Below are 24553 nucleotides of genomic sequence, written 5' to 3' on the forward strand. Positions count from 1 at the left end.
ACTATTTTTTGGAATGGTAGAAAACACATAGCAACAGATTGAGAGTTCTCTGTCAGTCACTCATGGTTTATGAGACAGTGTGCCACTGTGAGACAGAGAATCTCTTGTGCAGTGTAGTAGTAAAGTACACTACAGTTCTAATTATACGTTGTGAACAACTTAAGAAAAGAAACATTCTCCAAGTCATAAAATAGCATCTTTGATTTTATTTGAATTTACAAAAGTCCCCTTTTTTATAATAATGCCAAAGGGATTATTTTTTTTTTTAATGCTGAACATAGCCGTATTAGCCTGAGCTTCTCTTTGGGCTTCTTTACTAACAATGTTGATATCCACTGTAAATTTTAAATTGGTTTGTCTCTGTCAGACTGGAACTAAAGCTAGCTAAAGGCCTTGCTGTCCTCAAAAGAGTGTATTTTCATTATTATTATAATTAAGTTAATTACAACTCAATTTACTATTTCAACCATACAAGCTGCATTTTTTTCTGTGGGTAAAAAACCGCTTTGTTCACAAGTAATTCTGAAATAGGAGCAAAACAGTAACATCCTTTTTGGACCCCGCATCTCTGAAAAGCTAACAAAGGAGAAAGAACCCCTGGTCTAGTGCCTGGCAGTGGAGTGATGAATTGCACTCTTCAATCATTGACTTGAACAACTTGACAATACCATCCATAACCTGCGATTTCTCCCTAGCAGTCCCTGAGTGTTACTCACAGAATGTGAAAAAACACATGTATGCTGGAAAAATACAAAGTGAACACTTACTTCAACATGAAAGTACTTTTGGCCAAAAGGATTTATCTGTGCAAACACCTAAAGAGACGGAAAGAATATCAGGGAAGTAGATCTGATTAGTCATACCCAGTGGGAGAAGGACTGCAGCTGTGAAGTATTCTGTCCTAAACTTAGAAGTAGACAGCTCGATTGTATTTAACTGCTGCTGGCTAATACATTCAGACAGTGCAAACTCTCACGCTCTTCTAAAGACAAGGGTGGGTACCAGAACATGCTTAATTGCAAAGGCTTTGTAGATCTGCAGCTGTGGTCAGATAGTGTTTAGATGCTGACCCTCACTTGCAGGAGTAAGGACACACAGAATTATGCCTGAGCTGCCATTCTCCACCCAGTCTTTGGATGGGAAGGGAGTTGTCCAAGTTTCTGGGCTAAGATGCTATCCAAGGAGTTTCCTTCTTGCACAGCTTCTAGAATGAGCTAATTTTTTTTTTGAGAAAGAATAAACCAGCACATTTTGTAGCAGTTAGGAGAAACTTATCTAAACTGTCCACCTATTTCACAAAGCTCTGAGATGTCAGCTTTGGCAGAAGGGGATGACAGAATGGGTTTGGCTCCAGGGACTGAAGAGCTGATTACATGTTTAGTTGTGTGACTTGTGTGTGCAGACTTGGTTGACTGTTAGCGAACTCCAGCAGCTCCTCATTGTCCATTAAAATTGAAAGAAACGTACAGTGAAAAAGCAGAACATTACATCTGTAGCAACACAGGAATACCGGTCCTCTGGTGGACTATAGGATGTTTTGCTTATGGACAGGAGGAGCAGATTGCTCTCAGATGCCACGGGGGCATGCACACAGGCAGCGACTCCGGCCAGTGCCAGTTCTGAAAGATCAGACAGTGTAGGTTGAGAGTGGGACCACCTCTGTGCCAGGATCCTAGTTCTGGAAACACAAACTGCTTACACCTAACTAAATACTGCCTGTTGTGCCAGAGGGATATGCAGCACTTCGTGTGGGGCCAGGCAGCACCTGGCCCAGCAGGTGTTCAAAGATTTTTGTGAGGCACAGACCACATGCTGAGATCTGCATATAAGTCCACGATTCATGCAACTCACATTTTAGCTTAGAAGAAGAAGGTTTCCCAGCCCTGCTGATTGCAAAGGTAATCGACAGCCTGGGGCTTGTTGCGGTATTGTCCGAGTCTGCAAAATCCTAAAAATCATTACTCTTCTGCGCAGCTCTAGAATGTGGAAGACACAGTAGAAACTCAGTAAATCCTAGCAATGTTTTGGTTTAAGTCGAGGTTCAGCTGAGAAAGCTGTAGCTCCTTCTGTCTTTTGTTTGTTTGTTTTTTTATGAAAACATCTGATCCTGAAAATGGGCACTTTTTCTGAAAATGCCTTCTCATCAGAGAATACTGCACCATACAATGGTGCTATACCACACACTGAATAAATCACATGGGGCAATGACTGAGCTTCACCTCTGTACGTCACTTATTAAAATTGGTTCCTTCAGGCTTGAGAGCATGATTGGAAAGAAGAGCAATAGCAAAGCTATCTCTCTCCTCCTAGTGCCTACAGAGCCAGACTTTTCAGATTGTGACAGCTTGAAGTAAGACTGAAAGAGATGCAAAGGAAAAAAAAAGTGTCTTTCTGCAATGTATTTAGGACAAGCAAAAGCACATTCACAGCTAATTTTAAGCAGCCTTCAGAATGCAGTATAACACCTTATTAACTCACTTGTACTTAATCCTTGCATTCTGGTATTTTTAGAAGCCATCATGCAATTCAGCAGTACTTTCAGCCCATATCTCCTTTGTAATGGATGACACCACTCTATTTCTCATTTTAATTTAGAATTCGCTTTCTGACAATAAGCCTTGATCACACACAGAAGTTCTACTGATTTACCTAAATTAATTTAGAAATGGAATTAAACATTCCCACTCTTCCTTCTCCTCCCCCCCAACGTGGCCTTCTTAATTTGGCTAAACAGTGCCCTTTGTCACGATCTAGGTGGAACTGGTGAAGGCCTGTCTTCAGGGCTTGCCCCTGTCTGATCTTCTTGCAACATGATGAGAGTTTGGTCTAGTTGAACCTCTTGCAATCTGAAACTGTAGGAAGATAAAGTCACCTTCATACATTTAGGGTTCTTTGCCAGAGGGCTACCTCCCTTGACCAGTTTTGTAATGCAAGTACCCCTGCAAGTACTGTGTTGCAGCAATTTGAATGGATGGGGTTTGAGTCTTTTGAAGACAGCGCCTTTTCCTTTGGTGGCTTATTATTTTTTGATCATGTAGGAACTCAGGGTACAGCTGCATCAAATGTAAACAGTCCTATTTTGTCTGCGCCTGGTTTTATCTTGATCCAGTATCTCCCAGCCAGGAGGCTAAAGTTAGCTTTGGGCTGCCTCTAATGAGCTGCAAATGAAAACAAAAGTCCTCAAACCATGTTTTTCCTCTGTTACGTATTATCTAATCAGGGCTCTCCGGAACAGGCCTTTGGAAGCCTGTTCTCTGCACAAGCATACAAACTAGACTTTTCAGGTAGTTTGTATTAAGGCTGCTCTGGAGCAGAAAGAAACTTACAGAGGTCTTTTTGATAATTTTTCTTCTAAATGTATCATGTGCTTACTTACAGAGACATACACAAAACCCCCTCTTTCTTTAGCGTCTTGTAGAGCACTAGTCAGAGGTACAGTACATAAAATACCAGTACAGCAAGAGTTAAAAATTTAGAACAAGGGACAGTAATGCCCCACTGAACATTTTCTGGAGGAAAACAAGGAATGTAAACCAAAACCAATTCCTCTTCCTTCAGCTTGCTAGAATGTAGATTAAAAGAAAACTAACATTTCCAGGAATGGGTCTGTGTACACAGGAAAGCTGCTGGGAAATCAGTGAACACGTACTTAAAACATGATTATTCTGCACCTTGCTCTGCATAGATCCTTTCATTCTGTACAAAGAGCGTCCTTTTGCAGTTTAGCTTAATCTGTTTCTAAAAGGTGAATAAAGAAAGACCACATGGTCCTCCAGTGTAGAACATCTGCTGCAGAACAGCTGGTCAGACACATTTCTTTATGCAAAGAAGCTCTAGTTTAATTGCAGTTAATCCAGTCAGAAAAGAGCAACAGAACTCTATGTGTAAGACGTATTTTTCAGTCTAAAATGTGTCAAGAAAACAATGAAAACTCCACCAGTGGCTACTGAATCTGAACCCTCACCTGGAGCCCTCTCTTCATTTTACTCCAAAGTTTGTCTGTTAAAGAGCTTCACAACTTATGTTTGTATTATGTCACTGTTTTGTTTGCAATGTTACATTACATGAGGAAATTGTTTCTAGAACTTCACTGCGCTGGCAAATTGCATACCCACCTCATGGAGAGGGAGGCAAAAGGACAAGTGAATGACACGGCAAGTGTTTATCAGTTTTAAGTATTTTACGTGGGTGCCTGAGTATGGGAGAACTTACACTCTTGCCGTGCTTTGAACTACATCTAATCTTGATGCCGCAAGATGCTGATGTGAATAGAGCTATTGTGCACATGCGCAGACACGGGTAGTGGAGGCGTGAGTCTGTGTACATAGTACATAGCAGCAGCGAGGGCTGAACCTGACCAGGGTCATTATACTCCCCTGTGATAAGAGTAATAAATTACAGTATTTAGAATGTGCAGGACAAGTAGCAAAGAGCACTGAAGGTGCGGGCTGCCATTCTTCTCCCCCCCCGCCCCCCAAAAGTAGGAAAGCTTGTCTTCTAGCCCAGAACAATTTCATTCAATAGCCTGTTTAGTCCTTCCCTTCAGAGCACCATTTCATTTTCAAACACAAAACTCTTGAACTATCTTCAAGTAATTAACTCCCCCAAGCAGAGCAACCTGCAGATGGTGTTTTTCCCATCTGACTCCAGTGTCTCAGTATGTCAGAAGGCGTTCCCTACTCTCCTAATTTTTTAAGGAGTCATCTGAGCCCTTTTTCTCAACGACCAATAATCTTCTACAACACACAAATAACTGTTCTTAAAATGGGTCCATCTCTGAACAGTTGCGGTTTGCCTTAACATGTGTAATGCTGCAATAGGAAACTAACTTGCTATTACTCGCTATTTATAGTAGTCCTGGACCATGGGTAGAAACTTGTGACAACTTTTGACTGAGAAAAAAAACTATGTTCATCATTGGAAAAAAGTAGAAAGTTAGAGAAATGAAGAAACTGTAGGAAGCCAGAGGAAGCCAGACTGCTGTTCAATTGAGGCAGGAGAAATGCAATCCATAACTTGTCATGACTGATGGGAATGAGAGCGAACTAGGATACTGATTAAGTCACTGGAGGACTCTGATTTAAGGAGTCTGATAGAAAGGTGCTTTTTAATCAAACCTATTGCTAGGATAGGCACCTACTTCTTTAATGCCTGTAGTTCAGACTGTATCTTTCTGCATGCATGCTGAATGTAAAAAATTATAACGAAGATAGGAAATTAATGTATTTCTGCTTAACCCATGAAGAGAGGCTGAGACCCTCGCTGAAATAAAGTATCTTCCACAAATTTTGTAATCAGAATAGAGATTACATTTTGAGGGACTCAAAGGTCTCCACTTAAGTATGTAAGCTTGCACCCTTTGGAGTGTGCACTCTGCGTGTGCTTCGGTCACGGCCTGAGCATGAAGGGCTGGGCAGAGCACGTAATTTCTTACTGTCACGGGGGAAGCAGAAGTGACAAAAGCATTTCCAGTACATTGCTAGGATAATGCTGAGATGCCACGTGTACATTCGAAAATTACTCTTCTAAACAGAGATAGGACCTGCAATTTCTGTAATTGCTGGTTCGGTGTTTGTGTCCACTGATCAAAAGAAAAGGAGCTTTTCTCCTGTTAGGTAAGGGAGGATGGTGGCGTAAGTAGGGACAAACTACTAACGCAAGATGAAGGGCGTAGGGAGAAGTCCTCTTTGTTTTGGGAGAACAATGGGAATTGGTTGTGCTCATTACCCAAAAAGTCTTGCTTTAGTATCTTTTTTTTTCTCTTTGTGTTTTCTGTACTTTACAGGTTTACGGAGTATAAGATTATATCCTTTGATGTCCTGTATATCACAGACCCTTCCGTTTCACTGCACTAACCCTGTTACTGAGCATAACATGTTCAATGAAGTATACCTTGTCTTTGATATAGTGTATCTTGCAGAAAGTGTCCAGTCTTGGTCTGAAGATATCAAAAGATGGAGAAGCTGCGGTTTCTTTTCAGAGAGGAATCACTTTCGCAGTTTGACAACTGTGCTGCTCTTAGCTCCACTTATCCACCTCCACGAGACTCCATAACAGGGCAGGTCATAGTAGACACTTAATAGTTTTCAGTGTTTCACATATTAGCTCTAACATCCCGAGAGACAGATTTTCCAAGAGGTATACAGTGCTGTGCTTGAAGGGGGTCTTACACTATGAACTGTGGCAGAACATGCCAGCAGAGCACAGAAGGGCCATAAAATGAAATACAAGTTCATTACTGCATAGCTAGAACAGTGAGGATAAATTCTCTGTATTTCCAGGCATCTATATTATATTCCCAACTAGGGATACCATCTATGGAGACAAACTGAGCTCTTCTGATCACTTTCTGCTGTGAAAAGGGTCAATCTCCTTGCTCTTCACACTCCCCCGCTACATGATCCTACATGGGCTGACTTTCATATTCACTAAGCTGATCCAGCTCATTAACCCATCATCAGAAAACTGTCCCTTTTCTACTTCTCTGGATTTATTTTCTGCCAGTTCAGTGAGCTGAATCAGCTCCGTGAGGGGTCAGGTGAGTGTCAAAAGTGCTGTAAGGAAGCATGGGTGGGCAACATACAGGTGGAATTAAGGGAAGGAAGAGGAAAAAGGCAGAAAAAAGCATGCAAGGTGAAGGAACAAGACTGCTTCTTTCAAAGACAGAAAGCCTGAAGATCAGCTGATCTCACCTTTCTGATCACATCTTTAGGACAGCAATTTCCTTAGAGCTCCTGTGGAGTCAATGTAGAAAACGGAGTTTATTTAGAGGATGGTTAAAAAGGAAATAAAGGGAAGTAATCTCATTTAGACACATAGTTTAGGCAATGTAAATATGCCTATTCTTTACAGAAAAGACCCTTGTGGATTAAAGCTTTAAAACACAGTTAATGACTAAATGCCATGAAAACCAAAATAATGGTCTTTAAATGCAGAAGTAGTCTTTTGAGAGCTCTAAAAGGCCTCAAGTACAGTCAGAAAGACCATGTTCGTCCAGAAAGCAGAGCATGAGCACCAGGTAAATCGGCTGTTTGAAGTCAGTGTTGAGCAAGGTTGGTGAAGCTGATGTCGCTTGGAGTTTGCCCAGGCTCTGCCTGAGTTGAAAATCTGGAGTGATCCTCCAGTGTACATCTTGTTCTCAGGGGAGTAGAGTTTCCCCTGCCATTCCCTGCCTGCCACCAGCTCTCTCCCTAACTTTGTTTCTCTCTTGCTCTTTTCATTTCCACCATTATTTGTAAAAATACTACTGAAAATAACCTACATAAATAAATAAATTGAATTAATAAATGATGAGGGAAAGAATGAATGTGTGAGTGTGTGTAGGTGGATGACACAGAGAACCAGGCTGGTGGGAGCAGCAGGAGCTATTAGTTCATTTGCTGTCAGTGGCAGAGCCCCAGGGAGGGTAAGGACATTAAGTACCTGATTGTACAGGGTGCTGAGTGCCTTCATCTTCTGTCATTTTTGGAGATAACTGAAAGAATTTCCATACCTTGCCAGCAGAGGCTTCAAGGAAGGAAGGAAGAAGGCAGCACCCTAAACCTGTGATTTTCAGCCTTTTTTTTTTTTCAGTTTGCAGATCCCTAAAAATTTCTCTCCTGTAACAAATCTTTTCATAATTACCTTTCATGGAGCCTTTTAGAATAACCAATGGAACCTCAGCGGCCTGTGCAACTGGGTTGCTGGCTTTCAGATAATGCAACGCAGGAGAAACTTCCCTCTTGCACAAGCAAGGCTGGAAGGGTAATTTCAGAGTTGATATTGCTTATATCCTCTCAGGTACAATCTCTTCTCCATGGAAGACACTAGCCATTATGTTAATCAAATAGCTGAGCCACTGACCCCTTTCCACACCACCGAACTCCAGGATATTTTCTGTATGAGAGCATGAGGTGAACTCCGCAGTGCAGCTGGGATGAAATGCTCCCTTGAGATTTGCCACATCTTGCCCCAGAGATGAAACGTGCCCATTGCACTGTGTTGTAGAGCCATGTGTGCTGACAGCTTTGCCCTTCAGGATGGAGCAAGTACAGCTGGAATTCAACTGGTTGCAGAAAGACATTTGCATTATTAAATGGATAAATAGAGGAAAAAAAAAAGTGGTTTAATTATCAGTGGTGTTTGCAGTAAGTACTTAGTAATCCTGACACTTCAGCAGTCCTCTCTTTTTTTTCTGAAGTAGTTAAAATATTTGTATGATACTTCCAGGTTATAAGATTGTTTTATTGTACCTGGTAGTTTGAGCATCTTTTTAAAGAATTCTTGGAGATGTTGTCCATATCTATGTATTCTGTATGCATACGATTTCCTCTCACTTTTTCTAAGTATGTGGCTCTATAGCACTCTTTATGGGAGCCTGGGTATCCCTCACAAATGGTAAATAATAGGACTAGAGCTAAAGAAATAATCTGGAATTTTCCTCAAGTGTAGTTGTTCCTGATCACTTCTAAAACATTCAGTTGTTGCCCTGACACAAACTTCCTCTATACAGTTGTCCATTGGAGCTGCTGTGGGAGATCCAAATGACACACTGCTGTGCAGCCAGCCCTTAGGTAGGTTATCTTGGAAAGTCCTGGAAAGGAAAATAGAATTTTTCAATTTTTTGCAGTATTCAGGGTAGCAGCAGAGGAGAGGATAGGATATAAAGGATGGTTGCAGGCTGTGCCTTTGAGAAGATGTGACGTTCTGAATTGATTTTCATTTTAAACTTGCCAATTGTATATGCAGGAATAGGGAATTACAATAATAAAGCCTGGAAATCATAAATACACTTGTAAGTCTGGTCAAGTGCAAATTCCTCAGATGGTAAGAAAGGGGCATGGTCTGCCTATCAGTCACAGGTAGAAAAGTCTCTACAGAGCGCTTTACAGTGATTGCTCTTAATCAACCCTTTATTCAGCTGTGAGGTGCGGTTAACATATACAGTAGGCCGGGTTGTTATCTGACTGTTACTGACATCCAGTTCAGCGACTGAGTCTAGAGTTTGTTGCAGATGTGTGTCTAAGTCCAAGGCTACCTAAGTTAATGCAAAAAGAAGAAGGAGGAGACAATTAAAAGGAGAAGCTGGGCAGTTGCACTAGAAACCTCATAAACGTGAATCTGGGAGTCTCCAGAATGACTTGTGAATGTCATTGCCAAGTCAAAGGACATCACCCTCCACTCCTGCAGAAAGTACAGCGTTCCATAGGACCTGATTGCTCAATACCGCTGACATACTTCGTGGGCTTGCTTTCTGCCAGGGTGACCGAAGGGGCTGCGCAGCAGCATGGCCAGCCCTACCAAGGGGCTCCCATGGCTGGTACTGACACCGGAGCTGTGCTCCTTGCTGCCCTGGATGTGCCACCGCCTTTCTGTATCTTTCCTTGCCTGGGACATCTTCTGTTCATCCTCACAGCATAATGTCCTGAAGCAATGGAAAAGGAAGTGAGTCTTGGCCACAGGCTGACATGGGCAGCAGTAAAAATGCTGCCCTGTTAGAGATTATGCACGTGATCTTATATTTGATCGCTTCTTCAGGTAGGTGTCTGAAAACAATAGAAATAATAAAAATATCTACATGACACAGAACCCTGCATCCCATTTTCGGAGAGAAGTGGGCCATACACGTACAAGACCTGACAGCGGGCCAGATCTTACAGAATATTTAGGGGGGAGACCAAACACCATGCTTAGCGGGAGTTCTAGGATTTCATTACTTAAGGTTCATATTGATTTAAGAGTAGGTGCCTAATGAAGTAAGCACTTTTGTAAATCCTTCAGCTGTGCATTTGTATGTGTAGATGTCTAAATATTTATTTTTGTATGGCACCTAGTAACTCTGAAAATAAGGCTTACTATCCAGCTCCAGTCCAGAGGCCTGTACAGTCATGTAAATGTGGCACTGCCTCTCAGCAGGGGTTGTTAAGTCTGGCACCACATGGAGCTAACTACTCAGACATATGACTTCTCCACCAGAACTGCACTTGAATGCTTTTAAAAATGCTACCTTATTCAGCTAGAACAACAGAAGTGGAGTTAGAACACCACCCCGTCAGTGCCCTCTGCTCTTTAGGTAAGGATTATCTTCATGCCATTGTGTTGAATCCATGAGAAACAACAGAGGCAACTGCTCTGTGCTCTTTTCCAGTAAATAATTGTGAGCTTCCTTACATGTTTCTCACTTCTTGAATCTAAAAATACTGTTTAAAAAAGCTTAAAAATATCAGAGTTAACATATTGTTTACACACCAATTTGAAGTTAAATAATTCACAATGCCTCAGCTACCTTGCCTGATAATCAGCACAGCAATATGGAATAGTATTGCTTCTCCCTTCCACCTCCACTCTCTCCATTGGTGCTGCAATCCAGTACCCAGAGCACCATCCTGAATACAGATTTTCTTTTCCCTGCTACGATTAGTTCCTTTAAGGCATTTTTCCCCCTCTTGTGGATTGACAGACTTATCAACACTGGCTAAGATTCATTTAATATGCCTAACATAAGCCAAACAGCATCCTGTCCTGTCGCTCTGTATTCTTTTCTCAGAAAGAATTGGGTTTAGCTGCAATTATTTGCATTGTCTGCTTAAATATTTAGCAAATGCAACAGTTTGGTAGTCGGGCATTGCTGTATTCTATTCTGAATTTTAACTCTGTAAGTCAATTCCTCAGCTGCCCGGTTGGATTTTTATTTTGTTTTTCTTCCTGGCTATCAGGAGATGATATCCCCAGGAAGCAAGAACACAGCAGCACCTGGGGCTGGATGCTGCACTTGTGTGTGTGCGGCTCTGGCAGAGATGTGGAGGGGGATCTGCACACGGCAGGCCTGCAGAACCAATCCCAGATGCCAAATGTGGAGATCAGTACCAAACACCAAGGCTTTGAATTTTTGTTTTTCTTTAATTAAAAGGCAGACAGAAAGGAAGAAGCTCCATTCTCATCCTCCTCAGTGCTGCCACACTCAACTATATGCATGCACATATATTGCTGCCTTTATAGTTAACATCAAGGGATGTAATAGCACAGTAAGGAGAGGACCATACCAAATTTACCTGGATCATGGAGTGTGTTTTTATGGATCCTGTTGCAGAAGGATTGCTCCTTTTTTTTTTAGGTTTCAGTATCTTGCAAAAAATATGTCTTCTCCTTTCTCTGTCCATTTTAAAATCTCCTCTGACATTAGGCAAAATGTTCCCCTTACTAATCCCCACAGGTATAGTCCCAGTTTGCTGCAGATTCTCTGCTGGCTGTCCTGGCTTTTTCCCAAATCATCACAAACTGTTATTCTGAATGTGCGTATCTATGTGTAGGAGTACTCTCCCAGGCTACCACAACCTTCCTACAGGCAAGACTTGATGGAGCAGCTAGCCATTAGGCAGCAGCATGCACCGGCGCTTTAGAGTCATTCCTTTAATCTGAGGCTACAGGACACTTCCAAGTGCTGGTGGACAGAGTGCAGGCAAGACTGTCAAAGGTGCCAGCTGAATGCAGAGCAGTCACATGAATATCACCTCTTGGTGATAACAGCAGAGGAAAAAATGCTTTTACTCACTGTAAAGACCGTGGCGAGGCATGCCCAACTCACCCCCACTCCTGAAATCGAACAGAGAAAAGGAGAGACTTGCATTTCTTTCCCCTTCTTGCTGTTTATAAAACCATCTCTAACACACTCCAGGGCTCCATGTTCCATATTTGATAGATATGTAAAAGCCTGTGACGGGTAACCATGTCCAGCTTCCAAGCTAACGCAAGACTGTATGTAGGACATCCTGGTTTTTATGCCCTTGATATCAGCCCATCAGACTATGTGACATCAGAGGATATCCTGCCTATAGCTGCCTAAAGTTACTGGGAAAGCTTTGTGGAAGAATGTGTCTTTTTACAGAGTGCGTCACCGATAGACAGCGGTGACACTGTCACTCTCAGAGAAGTGATTGTGTTCCCACCTCAACGCCATGATCACCTTGGTGCAGATGTTCCGACTAAAAAGTTAAAAAACGCTTCTCAGAGAAATTATCTGCGTGTGTAGCTGATGTTGGCACATCAGAGACACAATTAACATTCTGCTCACATGGAAGGGAAATGTTAAGAAAAACCCTTCAACTCATTCCTAGTATTTTTTATTTATCATTCACCAAATGTACACTTTTTAAGTTGCAGTACTTGCCTAAGTGTAGTATGGTTTTTAGATTGTTTTTAAAGTTTTTTCTTCCCGTGTCTCTGGTTAGCATATCCCCATTTGCAAGGAAACTTTGTTTCATTCTGGTGGGCTATGCCCAAATGTAACGGCATCACCTGGGATGATGGAGCCATTATCAGTACGTATACATGTACGTACTTCCTTCATGAAAGCAGCAGTCTCAGCTCGTAGGGACAGAAGCCCTTTCTCTGCCATTAGACAAATGGCTAGGGAAAGTCCCTGCACAAGGTAAGACTCTTAGGAACCCACTTTGAACATTCAGAGTTACAGAGCAGCCTTCACCTTTGGCAAAAGCTGCCTCTGATCTTCAGGAGAGCGTGTGGGAGCACGTACAGGGCAAAAGCAATGAACAATTGTAGTCCTTGTAGTTTGCTGGCAGATTCTTCTCCCTGTAAAAAGAATAACCTCATGGTACAGGAAAACTGTCCCGGGAATATAAGAACAGGCAAATCCACGAGCTATAGGCTGCTAGAGACACAGAAAAGTTGGGAATATGCTTGCCCTCTTTTTCTAAACTTTTCTAGGCATCCAGGTCTGGCCATTATCGGAGAGAGGGATGCTGGGCTAGAAAGACTATAGGTCTAACTCAGTGGGATATTCATTATTAGAAGTGGTTAATGCCTGAAAGAACCAGGTGATCAGGAAACCATTTTTCATGCATTTTTGCATCTCCATTGGCTTCAGCTGAGAGGATAGGTCTCAGATCAGAATCAAGCCAATGGCCGAGAAGTGTTTCTTCAGCACAAAGAAGTATTTTCTGTTTCTCTTTCATGTTGTATGACTCCACTGAATAGCCTCCATAACGTATTTCACTGTTAAGAAGCAAGTACAAGCCACATACTGTGGATTACATGCTCTATTGTGGTCAAAGGGTGGCAGATGGAAATGAAAGTTGGTTAAGCAACCAATTAGTAGAAGGTGCTTGTCATATAACAAGCAGAAGTGACTCATGCCATGTCCCTTTCCCCCTCCAGTCACTATATGAATCACCTCACCTGCATCCAAGGAAAGGTCAATTCAGTTTCCCAGTTCTTGGAGGAGTTTTCAGTATAAAAGTACCTGGAAATTATTTAGTGTGAAGAGTTGTACAAGCTGTTACTAATTTTTAGCATGTGACTCAGTACAATTCTATTAGAACTGTGTCTCAAATACACTTAGTGTGATAAACATACACCTTGACTAGCTCTCACTCACTGCCAACACAGATTTTCCTCTTCCAAACTCATTTGGTGCTCTCTCTTGTTCAGCCTTGTTACTTTTAATTGTTTGCCTTAGAAATGAAGAGTGAGGAAACAAAAGGAAAAAGGAGGAGGAAGAATTCAGACTTATTTTAAGAGGGCCAAGAAATTAGAATAAATAAAATATTACTCTTCATGATATCAGCTGCAAATCCATCCCAGATGGCTAAGAGGGGCATTCACTTTTTTTGCTTCTTCCTCACATTTGGGCTGTATTGACCTCTTCCCTGTATCATTCAGAAGTTAAAGGGAAAATAAGTGCTGCTCTGGAAAACTTCAATTTGTCAGAAGTGACGTGATGCTTGTACCAGGAAGGTACCAGGGAGGCTTCTTTCATCCCATCACCTGGCTTTTCCATGACTCTCCTCCTGTTCCCAGCCCCAAATTTCCATATTACACACTTGTTACTAGGAGCTGGAAGAGTACAGGATTAAATTCATTCTGGTATGGATTTGTTTCAAGGCATGTTTCTCTCATTCCCATTTTGTCTTGATCTTCTGTTAACTATCATGAGATAAAATCGGGCAGCTTGACATTTTTGTTGTCTTTTCCACACATCAGGTTGTTTTAACCTATGTGGGATTCCCATGTGTAACTTACCCAACTAATTTATGTGGAAAATACCAACTCTCTTGTCCTAGCTTGGATTTGAGTTTGAATTAGCTACCTTGGTGTTAGAGAAAACCTCATTTAAGACACACTTTTTCTCCATCTGAAGTAGTTTGTCTTCCTGCAGAGATGTAATATACGGAAAAATATATATCTTTCCATTGTTTCGTTTTCCTCTTCTAAGTTGTATGCTCAAAAAGCAGGGGGTGAATGGAAAAGAGATGTCCTGGCAAATCTGGTCACTGCAATTACCATACCTGCGAAATGAATAAGGAAGCAGTGAGCCTTTTAAAATAAGGTGTTTAGGTTCCATACATAGGATCATGCTTGACATTTTAAAACAAAATCCACCCATTTCTGTCTGCATCTCATGCAAGACTGTACACATCCTGGAAAAATCAATTGAAGGGTTTCTGTGTTATGAAACATAGGCACTTTTTAAAAATTATTGCACTTAGCTTAAGGCTATGCTTCTCTGTGACTGCCTAACCCCGACCTGTTAAAACTCCTTTACAACTCAGAATTCAACAGCATTAGCAATTTTGATTGCACTAAATTTTTATTGGAACTGCTTGTGCTGAATCTGACTTCAAATATAACTAAAGCGACCAGAATGTAGCTCTTCATATTGATTATTTAGCCGCAATACAAGTTAATAAGGATGCAATCCTCCATCTTTATGTTAAAAAAAATATTTGCTTATTTGGAGGGACCAGAAAGTAAGTTGTGGTGAAGTGGAAAGAGCACCTTTGCCTACTGGACTATGGGTGTGAGATTGAACAAAATCATTGACAGTTTTACCAGAGAGGGTCTGAGAAGGCCATCAAAATATCTGTGTGCAGACTGGCCCTGCAGCACAGGAGCAGCAGAACGCGCTGCCACAAGGGAGATCTGCCTAGGTATTTATACCATGCTCATTGCCATGGTAACAGAAAGCCTTATGAAATGTAGACATTACATACAGAAGTGTTTGTGCTTTCCTGCCTCTCTCACTCTCTCCTTCCCCCCAACACTGGTGCTTTTATAGCAAAGAGGCCCAGTGTCAGAGAGTGACTTGCACTGATTCCCAAAACCACGGGATTCCTGGGCCAGACTGGTCCAGTGCCCCACTGGATCCTCCAGTCCTGCAGCCATCCACCTGTCACAGGTGCTCCCAAGCCCCCCAAGTGTGCCTGCCAATTTCAGTGTATGGTAGGAAGTCCCTCGGTGATATCTGAAGGTCATAGGTGTGGAGAAGGATCACCAAGGCTTAACTCACAGTGTGTCTCCTTCCTCCCCAGGGACACAGGGCACGGTCGCCACAGGGCAGGATGCACCGACCTGAGACTTTGGTGATGGGCTGGCTATCTGCCAGATGCATTGAGCAGTTACGAAGGGATGAGTCAAGACACACGTCCTCGCTCCTATGCTGTGAGGAAACACTGATGTAACACCATGCTGCTCTCTGGGCCTTAAAATGGTTTAGAGCATAGATGTGCCCACCTCCACACAGCTGAGCATGGTTTTCAAACTCTGGACCAGAATGCAACATGATTTCCTGCTTCTTTAGGGGAACATTTTCTAGTTGAGCAGCTGCATCCCAAAAGCATTAAGGATGGTAACTCTTCTTTCTGTGTTCGTATCTGGCACTGACCATGTGAATTTTAGGTAGATATTAATAATGCTTTTGTACCTCCATACTGCACTGGCATGTTGTGAGACTTTTTTTCATTAATATCACTCTAATATGCCTGGGAGCTTATTGGATGAAGCTGATACCAATAAAAGTCTCCTAACTGACTTTAAAAAGAAATTAGTCTGTTTCTGCTTCTACCTGTGAACAAGATCCACCCTAAGAGTTGGGTAATTGTTAAGCTTTGGCCCGCTTAACCCTTGTCTATATAATTTGCAAAGCTGGGTTTAACAAGATGCTTCAAGTTAATATGCTGATACAACTTAATTTTCTAAAGAAAAAGGCTGACTACAGGTCTTCAGAAGGAAATACTTAGAAATGCTCTGCTTAGTTTTATGGCACTCTGTGGTACTATTCAAGAAAAAAGCAAGACCGAGTTTTGGGCTTTTTGGATCAGTCATGAGTTCTGTGAAAGGAAAGTGCATGTTACCTTTTGCTTCCTGTGGACTTCTTCTCCATGCTATGAAATCTTGCTGTGATGGGTTTCAAAGAAATATACCTTACTCTCCTGACTGGATGGAAAGTTTATGAATGGCAGAGTAATTAAGAATCCAGGAGATTCTGGAATGGGGACTTGAGATGTCTAAAGCCAATGGAAAGGTGCATTGCAATTACAGTATATTGTTGTTTTTCTGAATCTGTTAGTCTATTGGTTTAACATGGCTGTATTGTTAACATAGTACTTCTTTTGCTGTAGCTACACACTTAAGTAGGCATGATACAACACCAGAAATTGCTAGACCTAGAGATCCGGTATTTTGTACACAGTATGATTTCTAATTGCTTGAATAATACTGCACAATGGCATAATTTCTTACTCAGTAAGAGTTGTTTCTCACTGCTTGAAATATAATAACCTCTTGGGAAGTCACGGAGCTGCAAACTATAATGATCTATATAGAGCATTTTTGCTCAATCTGTACTCTTAAAATGCTCAGCATTCAGAAAAAAATGAATCAGGAGAAACTGGTAAAGTAAGTTGCAGCAACTGAATGAGATGGCTCTTCAGAATTATATATAGAACCCTTTTTAGACGCCCACAGTCCCTATATTAAAAACAGTGATTCAGAAAATCAGCCAGCAGATTCCTGAACCAAAGTATTGTGTGTAATTTTTGCAGTCCACATTTAAAAAAGATGCATTGTTTACAAGAATGAAATGAGCATTACAAGATGCTTTTTCAATAAAGCTGTTTTGTGCTATAGTCTCTTTACTTGACTAAGCTGTTTTGATGTTGCTACTTTTAATATATGTTTAATTTGTTATATGCAGATATGAAACAATTCACCCATAAATGCAGACAGTAATATTAAAAAAAAAAACACAACAGAGTGAGCCTGAAAAGAGTTGCACAGTCATATATCCAATGCCTACAGCAAAGAACCTGGAGCTGTGAAGCTATTGTGGTTAAGCCTAGCAGAAAGTTAAGTATTTGCTGTCCAAATCCAGGGACACCTTTTGCTTTTTCAAAGATGCGTACCACATTCATTGAGCAGGACTGAAGGGGCTGACTGCAGCCCAAACTCTGTGCATCACTCTTCCAGTCCTCCTTACAGGTGAGGGGCCACTTGCAACATTTTGGTTTGTTGGTTGAACCACAGTAGGCAAATGTTAGTTAAACTCCCTGGAGGGGCAAAGTTGTTTTTTCTCATCAGCTGAGTTGAGCTAAAGGGGACGTCTCTCTGAAATGATACTACCTACTCCCCTGGCTTAGGACCTCCCAGGGCTGGGAAAGTGCCTTAAGACCTTGGTGTCAAGGACCCAGCTGGCATCAGGACCTGGTCAGGGGCAGCAGCTACCCTGGCCGCATCCCCCATCAGGGTTTAGGATGCAATCCGGAATGGGAGCTGTCACATTATTTAGAAAGCTGCAGCTTTTCTGTATGAAGGCATTCTCACTTCTTGCCAAGCAGCGAGCCTCCTGCTGCAATACACGATGAACCCAAACAGGAGCCCCATCAGGGGAGACCCACAGACCCAGTCTTGAGTTCCAGGAGTTGGACTGCAGCTGCTCTTTGCACAAGGAGCCAAGGGGATTTTGCATCCTTTCCCTTTCCTTCTTCCTCATTCACAGCAGGGTGATGCAGTACAAGCCGCACTGATGGTGGCTCTGCATGTTACATAGCCCCTTCAGTAGCGCTGCTGGCCCTGATGGCAGCTGCCCGGAGCGAGGTGAGAATTCCCCACAGGGATGGCTTCTTGGTAAAACCCTGCTCAAAAGCCACAAAAGAGAGGAACTACCGCAGAAACCCTCCTTCTCCACTAGAGGAAAAAAGCATACGACCTTTCTGAATGCCCTTGCCTAGCTGAGTATTTCATTTTTGTTCTGAATTATATTCTAGACTGAGTATGGAGCAACACTGATGGTGGCTGTGCATATCGTATAGGCATGTAAGTAGAGTGCAAGCTGCGTAAAAATTCAAAAAAGGTACAGCTAAAGGACTTTTTAGGCAATTAGGCCTACCTAATTGGTTGGACTGAAGAACTATAGCCATTTATTCCCTTCCTGTCTCCTCTGCTCAAACAGCAGTGGAAGAACTTTCTAAAATATCGGTCAATGTTTCATCCACTGGTATCTATGATCTTTCCCTGGACAGAGTAAATGGTGGGAAGGGCTTTTCTGGACGGAAACTAAGAGTAACTCTACTACTTCAGAGAAACAACAAGCCTTTGTTTCCCTTCTAGCGTCAGCAAGGAGGAGAGGTCTGCCATATAGGATATGACATAACTAAAAGTAGCTGTCATATAGGATGGAAGTAAGGTCAAGAATAAGGTATGTATTCGCAATAACTTTGCTGTTTCAGACTAGAAACCAGGGCTGTGCCTTGTTCTGACTTGATGTGGAGATCAGGCCTTGCTGGACACTAATATAAAGGGAGAAACCGTAGCACAAGGGCAATTACTGGCAGAGTTCCCGTAGACGTTAAGGAAAGGCAGAACTCATACAGAAGGAATTTAAAGCAGTCGGTTATATTTTGAGTGTGGCCTCTTGTGTACTATTTCTCCAGTGCTTTTCAAAATGAAGCTGGTGCTCGCAGAAAGGGCTGTCTTGCAGGCCTCCACTCCCCTGCAGAAAATCCCCCAGCCATGCATTAGCAGGACAAGGCTTCCTACGCAGTCCCCTTCTAGTCTGTCTCAGGCCTGTGCTGGAGCAACCTGATTTTAAAGTAAGCATTAGACCCAGGCAGTGCTTGACGTCTCTGCAGAAATTACTAGCAGATAGAACAGCAACTCAGACAATTTGGCCCAGTGAAAGTAACTCAGCTAAAATCGGAGATGGTCATCTGTGTATGAACAGTCCAGGGGGGTTTCAGGAGGCACTGGGCTACGTCCACACTGGTGAAGAAGACAGGAGACAGCCAAGGTTTATTCTATTGCTGTCACTTGGAAATTAAAGCCCTTGGAGGTGGCACTGGGAAGAAATGAAGTGTCAGCCCTCAGAGAAGGCTGCATTCAAGGAGAAGGAGATTCCCCTAATAAATCTTTCACTTGTTCTCTCTGAGATTATGTCAACCTGCCACAAGTCTGCAATACTTTTCTCTAAAAACCATGTAACCCAGAGCTAGACAAACAAACAGCACTTCTACAAAATGGACGAGGTCCTACAGGTGACAATTGTCTCATGCATCCTATGCAGGATACATCGGAGGTATCCCACCTGTGCGTTGATTTGTGGGAAGGGCTGCGTTTAAAACTGGGCTCTGACTGTATTAGCTGACCAGTGTCATTGTGTGGGGTTGTGTAATCTGAATCAAAGACCTCATTGTAATGGGTGGTGCCATAATGGCATAGAAAATTGTTGTGAGATTTTCAGGCCGAAGTCTCCTGTTAACACTATCCCAACACTGCTATTCGTGAATGACTTGTGCTGTGTTCCCTTAATGAGCTATCCGAAGACAATCCAAATGAAAGATGAGTATGCTAGAAAAGAAAAAAGAAAAGAAAACCAGCATATCGATTGCAAAAGTAGAGGTATAGTGGAAACCCTACCATCTTTTACTCTAGCCTTTCTACAATGCAGGGTTACATCTACTGAGCATAGCATTTTTCATTCTTCTATTATACATTCTTACCCAGCAATTTTCTACTTAATGGTAAGTGCATGAAGAATATTAATGCATGCATAAATTAGGACAAAAGCCCAAAATTGGTAAAGCCGAATGTAGACAGTCTGGAGCATTAAAGAAGAAACCAGGGGAATGAACATAAAAGATCAAGACCTAAGTTGGACTAAGAATGGTCTAAACCTATGTCTGGACTACCAAAATATCTACAGTCACATTAGATCACATTTCAGATATTTGGAAGCAATACAAAGTTTCCTCTGTTAGTAAATTATTCCCTTAACTGTCCACTACAGAGTTTCTTTCATTTCCTCTCCCAAACATCTGGCACTAGATGCTGCAGAAGCCCACAGTCAGCAAGATATGCAAGCAGGGGCCTAACTTTAGTTCATGAGTCATCTCTGTGGCTCCAGCGGGACAGTTCAGGTGGTTAAAGTTAAGCATTTACTTAAGTACTTTGCTGAAATGAAATGAGCAAGAGGTTACTGCCTAGGTGGAGAACTGGTTGGCTACCTAAAGCTGTGTTCTTAACTATTTATAAAAAGGATTTGATTAAAACATAATTAAAAGACACACCTCTGCTGTGAGAACAGGGATTCTTAAAGAATTTTAAAAAGTGGCCCACTATCAGCCTTGACAACCTCTCACAGTCCCCCCATTACTGGTGAGCTGTTAATTGGAAACACTTTAATCAGGTTCAGCAGAGCAGGGAGCTATTGCTCAACCTCACCTTACAGGGCCCAGTGAGACTGTGGGTCATGGATGGAAAACCCCTGCTTTGGAAGTGGGATGCCTGCTCTGTTACAAAACTTCTGCTTTGCTGTTAATAATAGGCTGGCTACTGATCTATAACTATATATCAGTAACTTTCTATAGATCTATAAAGATCTATAACTTTCCAAGCAAAAATTTCAGTTGATGGAGTCATCATTCACCAGCAGCCATTTCTACTGCGGAGGCATGAAAAGAGAGCACTTCCTCTCTTCTGTCCAAACATTCATGGAGCTTAAAAATCCTTATTTTTTTTTAAATTTCTTTTGCAGTCATTTTATCCAGGCCACAGTGAACGTGTTCTCTGATGCCCCGATCACCACAAGGCCTGCAATTTACCCGGCTCAGGCTGCAGTCCTGTTTCTGTGACACCCCTAGTGTTTGCTTTTCCCCTGGCTCTAGTGTTGCAAGCCCAACCACAGGTAAGCCGCTGGTGGGCAGGTGGGCTTTGGCCTTTGCAGTAGGCACAGCTGAGCAGCACTCACTCAGAGTACAAGACTTGTATGATCATGCCTATACAGGAGCAGTAGGATGCTTCCAAATAACTCCTTTAATAAAATTGGATACTTATTTGTAAGTGAAAGAATGGCTTCAAAACTCTTCTTAAGAGTATCTGTGTCACCAGTAATTCCTTTTTCTTGAATATAAAAAACAAAATTTAACTTTTGCCAGATACAGAGTGATTTTTCCTAAGTCCTAGTACCTATGTAGTATTCCTCCTTTCACATTTTTCCCCAACCTGTCAAAATCATAAGACTGAAAATTATAAAGCCAGCAGCTTTGCTAGAAAATGTCAGGCAGACACACATTTTTCAGAACAACAACAGAGTCTATTTTGTGCTGGGCAGCATTGTTTAAAATTGAGTTTCAAAAGTCCCCAATTTTTCATTTCCACGACAAGGCTAATGGACACATTTCACTTCCAAAGGTAAGATATGGAGCAGGTGAAAACAGGGATTTAGAAAATAACTGCCATCTCAGCAGTCATTTTGAACATTAGTATCTTTTGACATTTTAATACTGGTGGCAGTGATTCACCTAGCAGAGAGACTTAACTAGGATTTGTTTATAGGTCTTTCAAATACTAAGCGTCAATCATCAGTCTTTCATGTCTCCGTCTTTTCCTCCACAGGGCCTCTATAAGCTCTCAGTGTTTCTCTCATCCATTGAATCATCATGCAGTATGGACTTTAGTATTTACTCCCCACTCAGCATTAAGCAAACTTTTCCTTCCCTCAGTAGTTTTATTCTGTGCCTGTTGTGGAAGGCCAGAACTGGGAGGCATGTTGCTGGGATGCAAGAACCGAGCTGATGCCAAGTGATGGTGTGTCCTCCATTTCTACCCGGCTGTAAACTCTGTACTGGTCAGAGGCTGACATGATGCACGTGAAAGGCAGATTGTAGTGCAATTGGTTAGGAAAATGAGTATGAAGAAATGTAACAGCATTAGAGGAAACTACAGAAGAAAGTTTTGAGTTGACATCTTTAAGAGACATTAGTTAAGGCCATTTTAAAGAGTGCGTGAAAGGGTTGTTTCGGCCAGATGCTGGGGAATGGATGCAAGAGAACACTGTCACACACTAATGCTCTCCTGCTGCTGAGCAAGTATCATGGCCTTTATTTGAATACACATGCATAGTAAATCCTTGGTAAACAACCCACAAAAGCAGTGGCAGCAGTGGTAGCAGAAACTACCAACAATTTCCTTTAAATTAAGAACATTCAAGTATTAATCCAATGCAAGAAATTTGCACTGCAAAGCTTCTGTTCTAGCTGAAGAGCCCTTTTCAGTCCTGCCACACAACAAATTGCCCACCTTCCTTTTAAATCACACCTGGGTGGCAGCCTGCTGTCCTGGGCTGGGGAGCTGCCTGATTTCATTTCAAGGCAGGCAGAGGGAAGACAGTTCATGCTATGGGAGAGGCGCTACATTTAAATGGCACATGGAAATGACCTACCGTGGCAGAGAAGCATGGTGGTGGGGTCAAGAAGCGAGGCCATTCTCTCCACAGGATCATCATCTGCACCATTTAAATACATACGTAGTCCTTGCAGGCTGTTTCCTGCTTATTTCGGCTGGAGGAAATAAGGTCGCAGGGAATACAGAAGGGTCAGGCGAAGGACCTGCATCGAATTACAGCTTGTACAGCTGTCCCTGGAGCAAGACTAGCCTGCCCAAAGAAGACTATGGAGGAAAGGAAGGTTCTTCTAGTAGAATAAATTCCTATTTCTCCTCCCTTTCCCCCAGGATCTCTTTACTGTCCCCATAACTTTCCCCAACTCTACTGTCCTGATTCCCTTCCTTAGAGTAAGTTCAAAAAGTTCTTGGAGCTTGTCACCAATCTTGTCACTATTTCCTGCACAACCAGGTAGAGAGTATAGCCTGAGTATGAATGCTGACCATCTTGCAGCACAGTCTGGAATTAGCCTTTCGCATCCCTGATTTCCCCTCTTGACCCCACCCTGGCCCCATTCAGGTGCTTCAGACCAAATGTATCTATAGCTTGGTCACACGCTGCTGCTGGAGCTGACAATGAGCTCTTCTTTTAGTAGTCATTTATTTATGATCCAAGAGGCATATACATTCCATAAAACTACTTCTTTAAAAGCATTTTCCTTTACATTATACAAAGTGATTGTTTAATAGTAGCCTAAATTTACTCACCTGAAATGCTTACCCGAACTTACACATCTATCAATCACATCTGCCACAGACAGAATCATAGCAGTCTGCTGAATTACTGGTCTCTAGAGACACAGTTTATCACTCCAAACACTTGAAAATGCTTCTACAGGGCAAAGGCTTATATCCAGGCCAATTATTTATCTAATAAAATTTTTCTGGGGATCACTTCCATTTAGAGAAGAGGTCAAAAAAAAAAAATCCTTCTCAAAAAGAATTAATTTTCAATTGACCTGTGCTAAAGGAATGCAGAAGTGTTTGATGAAGTAATCATACTAATGTGCTCTGTAAGTCTGTCTGGAATAGGAAAGGAATATAAACAAATTATTTCATACAGTGTAGTTCTGTCTCTGACAGAGAGGAAGTGAAACTGTGCAATGACACTATTTAACCCTTGGAGGATCAAATATTAGCAGCCTGGCTTAAATGGCAGCGTTGTTTTGAATGTTTTCTCATCCCAAGCAGAAGTAGAGGCAAGGGGGTACACAATTTTCTGAAAGAGGAAGAAGCTGTCAGAGTGTGTGCCTACCTCCTTTCAAAAATGTTACAGGAGTGCACTTTTCTTTTTTATAGAACCAGATGAATGTCCTTATGCCACGGCCAGTTGTGCCCCTCATATAAACTAAACAGTACATGAAGGCCAAATTTAAGGAGGGAGAAGAACTTATTCTTAAACATGTATTTTACACTTACATAAGCATCTCAGGCATATTAAGAATAAAAGTAATTTGAATAAACTGCATGCTATTTAATAAAATAATGCAAGGGAAGTTTAGCAATCTGTGATGAAGTGTGACTGTTTAAAAACTCTTGAAAAGTGTTTATTGCCATTAATATGCTAAGTGGCCCATCACCAACAGCTCCAGAATGAGTGAGTTGAAATCAGCAGTCAAAACCTTTGCCAAAAGAAATAAAACATACAGACATGAAGGTCAAGCACAATAGGTACCACCTCTGGTACTGCAGCTGTACAAAAGTCTAACCCGTGCACTCTATTGACAAAACATCCCTCCTGCAGCTACTGCTAGATTGACAAACCTTCGCTTCTCACTGCTACAGCAGAACCACCACCCCTTGGAGGAAATGAGTGCTATCAATGGGAGAGCTATGTTGCCAGTGTAACTGTGTCTGCACAAGGGGTTTCTTCTTGCAGCAAGGAACACTTTACCTCTTTATACCCCCAGGAGACGTAGGTGTGTTGGCAGTTTCTTCTAGCTGGCAAAACACTGTAACAGAGGCCTGGGCTTCCACACTGAACAGTACAGTGCTATTTCTGAACAATTATCGCCTTGAGGGTTTACACACCCCTAAATGTAGATTAATGTTCAGAATAAAAATC

At 42.0% G+C, this 24553-nt stretch overlaps 2 long non-coding RNA genes across 2 annotated transcripts in view; both read right to left on the minus strand.

Annotated features, from left to right (window-relative positions):
• Positions 1 to 8481: 8481 nt before the first annotated feature.
• On the minus strand, positions 8482 to 12543 carry LOC142059438 (uncharacterized). The gene is made up of 3 exons (XR_012661341.1): positions 12461 to 12543; positions 11531 to 11571; positions 8482 to 8572 (listed from the first exon to the last, which is right to left on the minus strand). It is a non-coding gene; the product is annotated as an uncharacterized LOC142059438 (long non-coding RNA).
• Positions 12544 to 14193: 1650 nt separating this feature from the next.
• Positions 14194 to 24553, minus strand: part of LOC142059440 (uncharacterized) — a 37803-nt gene continuing 27443 nt past the window's right edge. Inside the window, exon 3 of the long non-coding RNA XR_012661342.1 lies at positions 14194 to 14282. This is a non-coding gene — a long non-coding RNA (uncharacterized LOC142059440). The remainder of the gene's footprint in view (positions 14283 to 24553) is intronic.

The sequence above is a fragment of the Phalacrocorax aristotelis genome, chromosome 1 (genome assembly GCF_949628215.1).
Source record: "Phalacrocorax aristotelis chromosome 1, bGulAri2.1, whole genome shotgun sequence".
Classification (NCBI taxonomy): Eukaryota; Metazoa; Chordata; class Aves; order Suliformes; family Phalacrocoracidae; genus Phalacrocorax; species Phalacrocorax aristotelis.